General features: G+C 37.6%; 1 non-coding gene across 1 annotated transcript; it reads right to left on the bottom strand.

The window, feature by feature from the left end:
* Positions 1–3141: 3141 nt before the first annotated feature.
* On the bottom strand, positions 3142–3248 carry LOC139009581 (U6 spliceosomal RNA). The gene has a single exon (XR_011471319.1). It is a non-coding gene; the product is annotated as a U6 spliceosomal RNA (small nuclear RNA).
* Between the last annotated feature and the right edge of the window lie 10376 nt (positions 3249–13624).

Here is a 13624-nt window from a genome sequence, read left to right as displayed (position 1 = left end):
GGTGAGGTAACCTCTCATAGCTTAACTATAACGGTTCTTATTGATTCAAATATTCTTGAAATCACTTTAGTTTCTAATATGAATAAAATACACTCATTATTAGTATATCAGGGTTACAATCGTCTCCCATGAGATGAGGGGTTTTGAATTAGATAATCTTGACAGGTACATATGGACCCACAATTTCACTATTTTGACCATAGATAGAAACTACATGAATGGTTTTTTAAACAAATGTGCCCATTAGAGGGATTTCCTTCATTTGACAAATGCAGTAACTGGTGTGTGGAGATGCTAAGTAGTTGCCCTAGGTTACTGAGTGTGGAATGTTCTACAGAGAATGATCTGGTGTATGATTTTCCAGATTCAAACTAGTGGATTTAAATAGAAAGTCCAATGGAATTCCAAAGATTTGCCCTACAAATGTTTAAAAGATAATAATCTCTAAACAAATAAATAACAATGGGAAATAGAAAAACATGCCAAAGTCTCTACATGTTCTAGGAAAAATACCCTCTGGCCTCTTTCCTGTTTCATATTACAGTTCATAGTATATGAACATTTCAACAATAGTTAACAAAGGCTGCTCAGTGTATATGTAAGTGAAGCGGCAAGAGATTTGGAGCAATCATACTTCCAACAAAGTAAAGCATAAGAGAACCTGAAAGACCCTTGAATTACCACAAGTAAAAGAAACAACGTGCACACGTAGTAACATAAAGGGTTTTTAATAAACTATAACACCATATTCACCTGGTTTCAATGGCACAATGGACCCAATATTTTTGTCTCTGTTGCCATTGAAAGTTGTTTTTGTCCCTGTATTTCAATCACTCTTAAGAAATGAAGCCTACTGCATGGGAGAACATATTTGCCAATGTTATCACTGATAAAGGTTTAATCTCCAACATTTACAGGGAACTCATACAACTTAACAAAAGAAAGATAAACAACCCAATCAAAAAATGGGCAATGGACCTAAATAGATACTTTTTGAAAGAGGACATAAGGGAGTCCAAGAGACATATGAAAACATGCTCAAAGTCACTAATCATCTGAGAGATGCAAATCAAAACAACAATGAGGTACCATCTCACACCTGTCAGAATGTCTATCTATCATCAACAAATCAACAAACGACAAGCGCTGGCGAGGATGTGGAGAAAAAGGAACCCTCTTGCACTGCTGGTGGGAATGCAGACTGGTGCAGCCACTGTGGAGAACAGTATGGAGTTTCCTCAAAAAACTAAAAATGGAACTCCCATTTGACCCAGGGATCCCACTTCTAGGAATATATCCCAAGAAAACAGAAACACCAATCAGAAAGGATATATGCACCCCTATGTTCATAGAAGCACAATTTACCATAGCTAAGATTTGGAAACAGCCTAAGTGCCCATCAGCAGATGAGTGGATTAAAAAAAGTGGTACATTTACACCAGGGGTCCTCAAACTACGGCCTGCGGGCCACATGCAAATACAAATATTGTATTTGTTCCCGTTTTGTTTTTTAACTTCAAAATAAGATATGTGCAGTGTGCATAGGAATTTGTTCATAGTTTTTTTTTAAACTATAGTCCGGCCCTCCAACGGTCTGAGGGACAGTGAACTGGCCCCCTGTTTAAAAAGTTTGATGACCCCTGATCTACACAATGGAATACTACACTGCAGTAAAAAAGAAAGAATTCTTACCATTTGTAACAGCATGGGTGGAACTGGAGAGCTTTATGCTAAGCGAAATAAGCCAGTCAGAGAAAGATAAATACCACATTATCTCACTCATTTGTGGAATATAATGAACAACATAAACTGATGAGCAAAAACAGATCCAGAGAGAGAGAAGCATCGATCAAACCGTCAAACCTCAGAGGGAAGGTAGAGGAGGGTAAGGAGGAGAGATCAACCAAAGGACTTGTATGCATGCATACAAGCCTAACCAATGGACACAGACACCAGGGGGGGTGAGGGCATGAGTGGCAGGGGTAGGAAGCAATGGGGAGATAAGGACACATATGTAATACCTTAATCAATAAAGAAAAAAAGAAATGGAACTTTAAGTCTCAGGTGTTTCTTAGTGCAAAGGAGAGCATTGCTGGTGCTGGAACTTTACTCAGAGTCATGACATAAACATATTTGAGGAGATATCTGAGAAAATTGAAGTGCTGTTTTTCTGGGAGCAGATTAAAAATTGTAGTTTACCTGATAAAGTTACATAAGCAAACTAGAGAGTAGTTTAAAATTTAGAGGCAGTATTTTTTAAGGAAAAATGTTATTCTGAGTAAAGATAATGTACTCAGAAGTGGAAATGCATTTGAAAGGCAGGAGAGAAAAGAGACGAATTTTGGTATGGCATCTGTATTTCACCAATATGATTATAAATTATTTTAAAGCACAGAGGAAGAGAATAATTGATCATAACATAGCTGAAAGAATCTAGAAATTTTTTCCCTTTTTAATAAAGAACTAATTTCCCATTATATCATGGACTTCTAGATGATATTTGAGAACTACCTTTGAAACTTTGTGGTTTCAATTAGATCCACTACATAACCTCAAGTAGGTCAATAGTCTTCCCTGTTGATTTGATCAACTGTAAAGTATAAATAATGTCACCGAGGTATATTTTGTATAAAATGCCTGTTAAATGCATGCTTTTAAGCACTGAGTGTGGAAAATCAATATAAGTCACTTTGTTTAAAAAAATCAATTATACTTAAAATCTTTTATCTTAATCTATTTATGAATTTGTTTTTCTTCAGACATTTAAAAATATATTTCTTTTATTTTCCAAGTAGACAGAAGCAAAAAGTATTTATTCTATGCTGGAAAAGAGTAAAAAATTTTATTTACAAAATTTACAAAAGACTCTTCAATAGCATATCTTTAAATATAATTGATATTTTTGTCCTTGATTAAATTTTATATTTTTTCTTTTAGTAAATGTCCACTATTAATGTTTAAAGCTCTGTAAGAGTATTTTGGCATTATCTATAATTTCAATAATATGAATTATAAATTATTTTAAAGGCACAAGAAGAGACTATCATAAAACAGTAAGAGGAGGTAGGGATATTTTTGCCTTGATTTCTTAAGAAAGATAACATATTTGTGAGTACACTGGTCTACGATACATCTCTTTAAAAAAAAAAATGGAACACCACAAATTTGCATGTCATCCTTGCACAGGGGCCCTGCTAGTCTTCTCTGTATGGTTCCAATTTTAACATATGTGCTACCAAAGTGAGCACCGTGGCCCATCATTTTCATTGAGATCCTGTTCTATTCTGCACTCAGAGTTTGTGTTTATACATCATGACTATACCAACTGGCAAAACTAGTATGGCTTTCTGCCTGAAGGATGGTGGTACCTCCCCATCTCTGCATTCGCTGGCACCTTTCTCTCCTCTCTACATGCTATCATGATGAGGTCTGCACACTCCATTTGACTTAGATGACCAATTAATGTTACAAACTTGTGCAAAAGTTTTAAGTATAAGTTGCATTTAGTAGGATTGTTTGGATTATGAGTGACAGAAGAATAGCTCTATTCTTTGTCATAAAAGGCTACCCAAAGGAAGGAATCAATAGAAAATTATACTCAGTTCATGGCTCATTACCATATTGGATCCATGCAAAGTCTCTCCTCATGTTTTTAGTTATGACACGTTCCCCCATGTTCTACTTCCATTCCCTTCCCACATCCATGAAAGAAAATGCCTTACCTTATTTAATGTGTATTGCCACTTTAATGATGCCTGAACTTTTAATTACTGTAAATGGTTTTGCATTATGTGTATTGATCTGTTTCTTTGATTCTTAGCACCGTGCCTTTAAGATCCTTCCTTGCTTATATATAGAGAGAGTGAACTTGATAGGACATAGAAATGTATATTGCAGTCCTTTCACTTTCTGACCTTGAATAAGTCATCTATACTTTTTGTAAACTTTTTGTCTAAGTTTTCTTGTTAAAAAAAAAAAGAGATTAAATTTAAATATGTCAAAGATTTTAGAAATAAACTATACAAAAATAAAAAAGTGCCATATATTTTGGTAGTTGCTGAATTAATAAATTCTATAGACACACTGGAATGAAATGGGAAAAGAAAGTACAAACATAAATTCTATAGACGCACTGGAATGAAATGGGAAAAGAAAGTACAAACAACCTTGTTATTTAACAGAGTTGGAGAACTATGAGGCATTAAAAAGGATAAGAGGACATTTGCACAATGGAATACTATGCAGGTGTATAAAAGAAGAAGGAGCTCTTATCCTCTTAGACAGATGGATGGACCTAGAGACTATTATGTTAAGCAAAATAAGCCAGTCAGAAAAAGACAAATATCACATAATCTCACTTATATGTGGAATCCAATGAACAAAATAAACTGAGAGACAAAATAGATCCAGAGGTAGGAATGCATGGGACAGACTGATGAATCTCAGTAGGGAGTGAGGTGTAGAAGGGGACAGGAAGAGATTAGCCAAAGAGCATATATGCATATATGCATAACCCATGGACACAAACAATAGCATGGATAAGGCCTGGGGTGGGGCAGGGGTGGAGTGGAGTAGGACAAAAAGGTGAGAAAATAGGACATATCTGTAATACTGTCAACAATAAAATAATATTTTTAAAAATGATAAGAGGAAACAAGAGTTCTGGGCAGCATCTAGCATTAGATCTTAGAGTGTGTACTGACATCCAAAAGGGTAGCCTTGATGACAATACCTCAGCCACTCACAGTTGTGGCTAAGGGTATATATTAGGTTCTCCAGAGAAACAGAACCGATAGGATATATAGATATATGTAAGGGGAGATTTATGATGAGAACTGGACGGGATTATGAAGGCTAAGATGTCCCACAGTCTGCCTTCTGCGAGCTGGAGAGCCAGGAAAACCAATGACAATTCCGTCTGAGTCTGAAGGTTCTGATGTCAGAAGGCAGAAGATGGACATCTTAGCTCCAAGAGAAGACAGACCATTTGCCCTTCCACCCTTTTTTGTTCTATTTGGGCCCTCAAGGATTGGATTCTTGTTTAAACCTGAGAGAGTGGATCTTCTTGACTCAGTCTACTGACTCAAATGCTAATCTCTTCCAAACAAAGATATACTCAGGAATAATGTTTTACCAACTATCTGGGCATCCCTTAGCCCAGTCCAGTGGACATGAAAAATTAACAATCACAGTCTGCAATGTGAAATGCATATCCCTGGAAAATGAAGTGAGAAGAGGAGGCATGGCTTCTGGCTGGAAAGCAGAGCCTACAACAGGAACAATAGGTCTTCCAGGGTGGAGCAAGAAGGTTGTCTTGAAGGTCAAGGGTGGGGGTAGATGGCCTTAGGGAAACTTTAGAATCCAATGAAGGCCCACTCAGTATAAATTTGAGAATCAACAGAAAGCCTATTGTTTCACATAACATCCTGGAAAGAAAAGATGCACCAGTGATTGTAGTGAGAGAGAAAAAAAATTATAAACTAAAGATGGCCTGCAATTTTTAGAGTCTTTATGTAGATATTCATGTATATGGCTTGATATTTAGCCTTTGGAGTTCATTTCTAACACCTTAATAGAACTTTATGTTAAACATTGTTCCTTATTAGAGATAAATTCCATGAGTATCCAAAAAGAGAGATTCTTTTCCAACTAACTTCTCAGAAATCATGTAACAGATCAATTTATTAAAATGCTTCTCACCATTTTCATCTCTAAAATATTATTCATTGACGTTTGCCTTACTTTTTTGCACTAAAAATGTTACATTGACTTTGGATCACAGATACTTCTGGCTTTTGTTGGAAGACATTACACTAAAGTTGCAACCATCTTAGGAGGTGGAGATATTTTTAACAAGACTTGTATTAAAATGGGGGGTTGACTTTAATTAAAATTAAAATTCCCTTTGAGTATGCTATATTTATACTACTTATTTGTTACATTCTGTAAAAAGTCTGAGTTTCTGGTGATAAAAATTCCTGCCAAAAAAAAGTCTGTTATTTCTTGGAAATGGTTCCTTATGTTTAAAGTAAATGAATTTAGAATAGTTTCCAGAAGAGTCATCATCCAAGCAAGGAACTCTGAGTACTTAAGTCGAAAACCACAGTCAGTGTCTGTCTACACAGCTAAAAGGAACATGTAAGGATTAGGGTCTAAATAAGCCACATTGGCTGTTTACACATGTTGATGTCTCAATTCTATGTTTTACTAGGCTTCTGTTAACATTCCCTAAAGGAGAGAGAATGACTGGGTTGAATATGTCAATATTTATTTAAATGATTATTTCCTGAATCAATTCTCCTGAAATAGTACATGAGTCTTTGTTATATTTAAATTTAATGATTATTTTATTCATTGTATAGCTTGATGTATTTCCTTCCTACCACCACACACTCCCTAAGCACAAACCCTCACTATATCTAGCCTGAATTATTGCTGGAATGTTCTCATTCATCTCAATATATCCACTCTCAGTATATGGCCTAAACTCATTTTCATACCACAACATCATCTTTATAATGCCAATTTGATGATGCCTCTCTGGCTTCCAGTTTCATTGACTTCTCCTTGTCTTTAGGATGGCCCCTACAGTCCTGCCTGGCTGACTGCCCCCAGCATCCCTGCGGCCTCTGCTTTGGCCTCTCTCTCTCTCTCTCTCTCTCTCTTTCAGTCTGTCCTCTAACAGCTCTTCCCCCTGACAAGTACATTCCCATCAGTGTCCCTTGCACCACTTAGTTCCATTTTTGCTGTGGATCTTAGCTCAAACAGAAGTCTTTCTCCGCTACCATATCAGTTACTTGCATAGCACTCTATACATTTCCATCAAAGAAAATAACATTATATGTAATAATCATCCATTAGGTTATTTGATTTATATCTGTTTCCCTCACTGGACTGTAAGTTTCTATGAAAATATTGTTGATTGTCTTGCACTGTTATATCTTTGATACCTTGCAGAGTGCCTACCACCCTAAATGCAATGGAAGGAAGAAAAGAAGGAGGGAGGGAAGGAAGAAGGGAGGGAGGGAAAAAGGGAGGGAGGGAGGGAAAGACAGAGGGACAGAGGGACAGAGGGACAGAATCATGGCACTTGCCCAGAATTTATTGTGTTGCTTTATTTTTTTTTTGTTTCTGTTGTTAGGGTAGATATGTTTACTTTAAGTGGGTGAATTGGTATTGGCAAATCAGACTATATATCAAACATTATTAAAAAGAACTAATTTTCTTAGTTAATTTTCTCAAGTTTCATATAGGACTAAAGCCTGACTAAGCAATCCTAAAATCATATGTTCATAAAAAACTAAGTTGTTTTATGATATATAAATTAAACTTTATTAATCTCAGCCCTCTAGTCTGAGGGTCAGTTAATAGAATTGTATAATTTTTATAAAGTAAAAGCCCTGTATATTCCTTACACAATTAAAAATGATTTTTAAGGAATATATTCTGAGCCTACACTTGAAAGTCTTAATTCTGTGACAGGCCATGAAGGGAACATAGAAAATTGCAGCTGGAAGAGAATTAGAAATCATTTAGGCCCTAGTCTACCTCCTTTATATGGAGGATGATGTAACCTAAGAGAAGCTGCAGACCACACTGCTGCCTGTATTGGATTGGTTCATCTAACTGGGTCTTTCAATATTTACCACTCAGTTAGATGAACCAACCCAACACATAGGCAGCACTGAGCTGACACGGGCACAGAGTCTATCTGAGAAGCTCACCACTCAGCCAGGAGCAAAGAGGAATCCAAGTTCTCTGTGACCAGGCAGATATAAAGAGAGAAAGGGGCTGAAGCACTCTGCCAGTTCCCCCAAACTCACCAGTCAAAGGCATCACCCCCTCCCCTGGGGAGGGCAGAGGGGTTGGAAAAGGCATTCTCGGTGTGTGTCTCTGTCAAAATTTCCTCTTGTCATAAGGTCACCAGTCATCTTCGATTAGGGGTCCACCCTACTTCAGTCTGATCTCATCTTCATTACAAAATCACTTTCTAACTCGAAGTTATCAATAACTGTATTTTTTCACACAATACTATCCTCTGTTCCACCAAGAGCAGTTCTTTTAAATACAGTCCAGTGTTGTTTTCAGAATTCTCTTCCAAGCACAGACACCCATTCTGCAAGTTTTGATGGGTAAGCAATGACAATTTCCACCATGTCATGAACGCTTCCTGGATTATAGCAATTGTAAGACATGACCCAATTTCACAGCTGTTCACTGTTGGGGGAAAAATCCATCTTGGAACCAATGAAATATAGTAAATATAAACTCTATTACCCACTCTATTAGTTTTTCCTACTGTTGCTATAACAAGCTATCACAGTCTTAGTGGCTTAAAACAACACAAATTTGTTATTTTAGAGCAGTGATGGCGAACCTATGAACTCATTTTTTGGTTGATTTTTCTTTGTTAAATGACATTTAAATATATAAAATAAATATCAAAAATATCTTTGTTTTACTATGATTGCAAATATCAAAAAATTTCTATATCTGACATGGCACCACAGTTAAGTTAGGGTTTTTCAAAATGCTGACACGCCGAGCTCAAAAGGTTCGCCATCACTGTTTTAGAGTCTTGTAGATTAGAAGTCCAACCGGGTCTCACTGAGCTAAATCAAGGTTTCAGTAGACGCATTCTGCTCTGTAAGCTCTAAGGGAGAATCCATCTTTGCCTTTTCCAGCTCCTAGAGGTCGACCACATCTCTTGGCTTTGTTTTAGCTCCTTTTCTTCACCTTCAAAGCCAGCACCATAGCATCTCTCTGATCCTGATTCCCTCTGCACTTACCTTTCTCTGACCACAGACAGCAAAGGTTTGTCACTTTTAAGAACCCAAGTGATTATATTAGATCCACCTGGATAATTTAGGCTAATATTCCCATCTCAATATCCTTAATTTAATCACATCTGCAAAGTCCCTTCTGTCATGCAAGGAAACATTTGGCCATCTTTAGGGGATCATTATTCTGCCTATCACAGCCCCCACTCCAGTCTATTGTCTATTGACTTGTCTTGATTTTTTTTTAAAGGACAAGTGTGTCTATAATCTGTGTTCTCAGTGTCTGGCACCAAGTTGGTTTGTTGAATATTGAAATAGTAGAAAGAATGGTAGACTTCCTTATTTATGTCAACACAAGAAGTAACATCTGCAAAGGCATGAATTATGAGTATGATACTTTTCATAAATGTCAAGAAGCTTGATGCAGTTAAAATTTAGGTTGTACATTAGAGAACCTTGGGATGTAAGTCTAGATATTATACTGATCATGAGACATCCATAAATGTTGTTTAGAAGTTTAGGGTTTATTCTGTACCCAAAGACTCTCGATTCAAAAAGTATAAACAGGGAAGAGAGAGGATTTAATTTGATTTTTTTTTTAAAGTAGTCTACTGATGGCACAAAAGGTGGTTTCAGAAACAGAGACTGAAGTTAGAAAGTTTATGGTGCATGCCTGTAATTTCAGGGCACTTTAAAGACAGAGGAATGTAGATTTTCTAATTTGAGGAGTTATACCTTTGTCCCACTGCCAACACTATACACTTTCTAGTTTTTTCTAGAAAATTTAAAATCACTTCAGAGTTATATTCTGCTCATTATTTAGGATTTAATTATATATAACTTCCAAGGATGCATGCCTGATGATTAGCATATTTTTTTTCAGATTTTTCAAGCAAGCTTAATCAATGAATTTTAAAGCATTTTTTTTAACTTTCTGAATGCCAACCCAGAGGGCCTTTTCCATCTGAATTTTTAAAAAATGTGACAGAAGAGGTAGGAAGAATGAGACAGGAGAGGGACCTGACCTGCCACTGCTTCCTTTGAATATGAGGACCCACAAGCCAAGGGACGTGGGTGGCCTTTAGAAACTGGGAACAGCATGTCAGCAAGGACATGAGGACTTGGTGCCACCAGGATGGAACACAGCTGTGAGCTCTGCTTTGTGAGATTTGATGCAGAGAAATCACTTCAGAGTTATATTCTGCTCATTCTAGCCTACAGATAGAACTGGGACATGATGAATGAATGGGTGCTGTTGTAAGCCACTAAATTTGTGGGGATTTGTTATGGCAGACATAGAATATTAACGCAAATGCTGTAAAGTGTTCATAAGTAATTAAATAGCCTTAAACATTTTCTACTTAACAATATCTACCATTAACATGAGCTTTTTCATCTCTTCTTAAACTGCCTCTTTCTAACTCTTCACCAAACCAACTATGAAACTTGTCAAGGACAGATTTGTAAATATCTGTCTACTGTCACCAGATTAAATCTAAATAAACATTGGCTATACCCAGACTAGCATCCCATGGCCTCAAATTATTCCTCTCTGTCCTAATCCAGACACTGTATTCAGAAAGAGGGGTTACATCATACTTAAAAATACTGGCTTTGCTCCTGAATTTTTTTATTATTATTTTTTAACATGTTTTTATTGATTTCAGAGAGAGGAAGGAAGAGAAAGATAGAAACCTCAATGATGAGAGAAAAATCATTGATCACCTACCTCCTGCACACCCCCTACTATGGATGGAGCCCATAACCTGGGCATGTGCCCTGATCAAGAATCGAATACTGACCTCTTGGTTCATAGGTTGATGCTCAACCACTGAGCAACACTGGCCAGGCTACTCCTGAATTTTTTAATAGACTTACTTATCAGGGTGTGTCCTACTTCCTTTTGCTTCTTGTAAGAGAGAGAAACAAGTCCAGGTACAATTGAGAGGTTCGAGTTCTTCAGCCTCCTGTGAATTGAATTTATTGACTCTACATAGGGCTGTGCCCATGCTTAGCTGCACTATGGGTATTCTCTCCATGTCCCAAGCTTCCCCAACAAGAAGGCAGATACTTCTATTGACTAGAAGAAAAAATGGAGGCTAATCTGTAGCATCCTAGACCAAGGTAAAGACCAAAGTGAGGTCTCCAAGAACGGGGAGATGCACACGATTACTGGTGTGACCAGGGAAATCAGAAAAAATACTCCCTGTAGGATCATCAGTGTTCACCTTGCTCACAACTGCAGTTTCCTGCTGCTGAGGAGGAAGGTTGTCTTTCCCAGTTATCACCATGGTCCCCTCCCTCAGCGCCTCCTGCAGAGTAATGATAAGGTAGTGTGTCCATCCACCCAGGAGGGAATAATGGGGAGAAATCAAAATCAGCCCCTCCCTATTCAAGAGAACTTTAGGTCAAGTATTCCAAAGTTAAAACCTCAGTCAATAAACCTTTATAATTTGTTCCCTCCCTGAAAAGCTTTTTTTATTTCTTCTGAACACATGTGTATTCCCTTCTGTTTCAGATGTGTATCTGAATATCCTTTAGATGTATACATTACCTTGTTTACATTGACTCCTCTTGGTTTCCAATGTATATCTAATCTCCTCTCAAATGTATGTTTTACCTCTGTTTATTATTACTCTCTTGTAAACTTGAATTGTTTTTCAAATGTATAAATTTGTTTACATTTGAGTACAAGGGACTCCATCCCCTGTGTATCAAAATGGTTCCTGGATTGGGAGGGTTGGAAGGATTTGGAGATGTGTTCACGTGTAAAGCATTGAAATCCAGGTTTGTGGAGGCTCACCTCAGCTAGTCCTGAGTATATAGATTGAGAAAATAATAAAAATTATGTTTCACAACTCTCAATAAACTTCTATAACTTCTCCATTTTCCTGAATCTGCCATTTTTTAGCTTGATGATTCATCTCTTTTAAAAAAAATGAGTTGCATTTTTTTTTTTTTTAGAAAGACTGTAAAAGACCTCGAATTTGAGAAGAATAGAAGAGACAATTGGTTTGAAATGCTTTGTGGTGCAGAGTTCCAAATTAAAGCAAGTTTGGGAAATGTTGCATACCGTCTCCCCTTCTTGGGAAGTCAGAGTGCAAATTAGTATTTTGCAGAAGCGGCGTGGCCTTCAGTAGAGAAGACTGGTTCCCTGTGTCTAACCCAGTATTAGACAAGGGAACCCTTTTTTCTTCAAGGGCCAGGACTATGGTGAGAGGAATGGGGCAAGTGAGGCCCTTAGAGCCTCAGGCACAAAGTGCACCCAAAAATTCAGTGTTCAATAGAAATAACATTTTGGTACAATATTTAAAAAAATCAAAATTAATTTTAAAAAGTCAAGTTTTCAAATTTTGAAATTAAAACATTGTGGTATTTTGTTACCCTAGCAGCATAGCAGGGAATACCCTATGGAAAATACAGACTCAAGAGGGGTGAAGGATTCCCCGATTCCCTGTGGATCACTTACTATGTGGTTGCCACTGCTTTGGGCAGGAAGGAAATAACAGTGAACAATACATTGCACTATTGTTTTCATGAAGCCCTCCCCAAGCCTTTATATTATGGTGGGGGACATAGAAAACAAGTTAAATAAGTAAAATGCATTGGATGTTAGTGATAAGTTCTAAAGAGAAAAACAGAGCAGGCAAAAGGAATGAGAAGAATGATGCCAATATGGATAAGATAACCAGGAAAGGCTTCTCAGAGGAGCTGGCATTGGAGGAAAGACCAGAGAGGGGAGAGGACACAGTCATGCAGAGCAGAAGCCTTTCAGGCCAAAGGAATAGCAGAGGGAGAGGCCCTCGGGGGGGTCTATGCCCTGTGTCAGGAACAGCAAGCTGGCCAGTGACTCTGCAGCCATCAGAGGTCAAGGGGAACAGAAGTAGTTGAGGTGAGACCGCATGGGGATGGGGCATGTAGGGCCTGAAGCCATGATAGGGCATGGCCTTGACTGTGAGTGAGATGAGAAGCCCTTGGAGGGTCAGTCAGGGAAGTGACATGATCTGACTTACTTCCAAGATGGGCTGTGCAAATAAAAACCAGGACCTCTCCCAACTTGATCTGTCTCCACTTGTTTCATTCTCTTGGCTAGAGATGATGGGAAAGTGAGGTGAGTCTTCTGATGGACCAGGGGGTCATACCCCAGGGCTGTGAGACAAGGGGACAGAGAGTAAAGCGAGGATAAGCTTTCACAAACCATCTCCATGTGCTATGAATGGAGTCAGCAAGAGCTGCATCAATACGTCATAATTTTTAATAAGTAGATAGATATAAATGTAGTTGAGGATGTCGATATGGGAGGTATTTAATAGAATCCTACTTTGCAATTACAAAACAATAATTACATTTTTTAAAGTTTTCCTTTCATCTGTTTATTAATTATTTGGAAGGGTATTAGTATCTTTCTTAATCAAACATGAGAATGCATGCAATGCACAAAACTTAAAGAAGACAGACCTGTGGGTGCGCACGCATATGTACGTGTGTGTTTCTATTATTAAGAGCTGGCACAGAATTTTATCATATTCTCTGCTTCAAATATAAACTGCTTTGCTATCCATTACTTTAATTTTTTTTCAAGTTTTCTTATTTAATTTATTTTGGAGTTTGTGAAACAAGAAGTATTTTGCCTGTTGGAAGGAAGCCTTGTTTATGAATGTTGCTACATTGATATTCATCAAGATTGGTAGCAGGCAGCTGTCGATAGTGCACACATAGGGAGCCAGGCCTCTGGATGCCAAATTCTACCCTCTGTTGTGTGAACAAAGGCAATTTTTACTGAAATCAACAAAAGCTTTCCCCCAACCCTGACTTCTATCAAAAGGCATCTGAAGGCAGAATCT

Source organism: Myotis yumanensis, unplaced genomic scaffold, assembly GCF_028538775.1.
Source record: "Myotis yumanensis isolate MYYU_CA2020_CCGP unplaced genomic scaffold, mMyoYum1.0.hap1 SCAF_4, whole genome shotgun sequence".
In the NCBI taxonomy this organism is placed as follows: domain Eukaryota; kingdom Metazoa; phylum Chordata; class Mammalia; order Chiroptera; family Vespertilionidae; genus Myotis; species Myotis yumanensis.
This window is presented reverse-complemented; position numbering and strand designations above follow the sequence as displayed.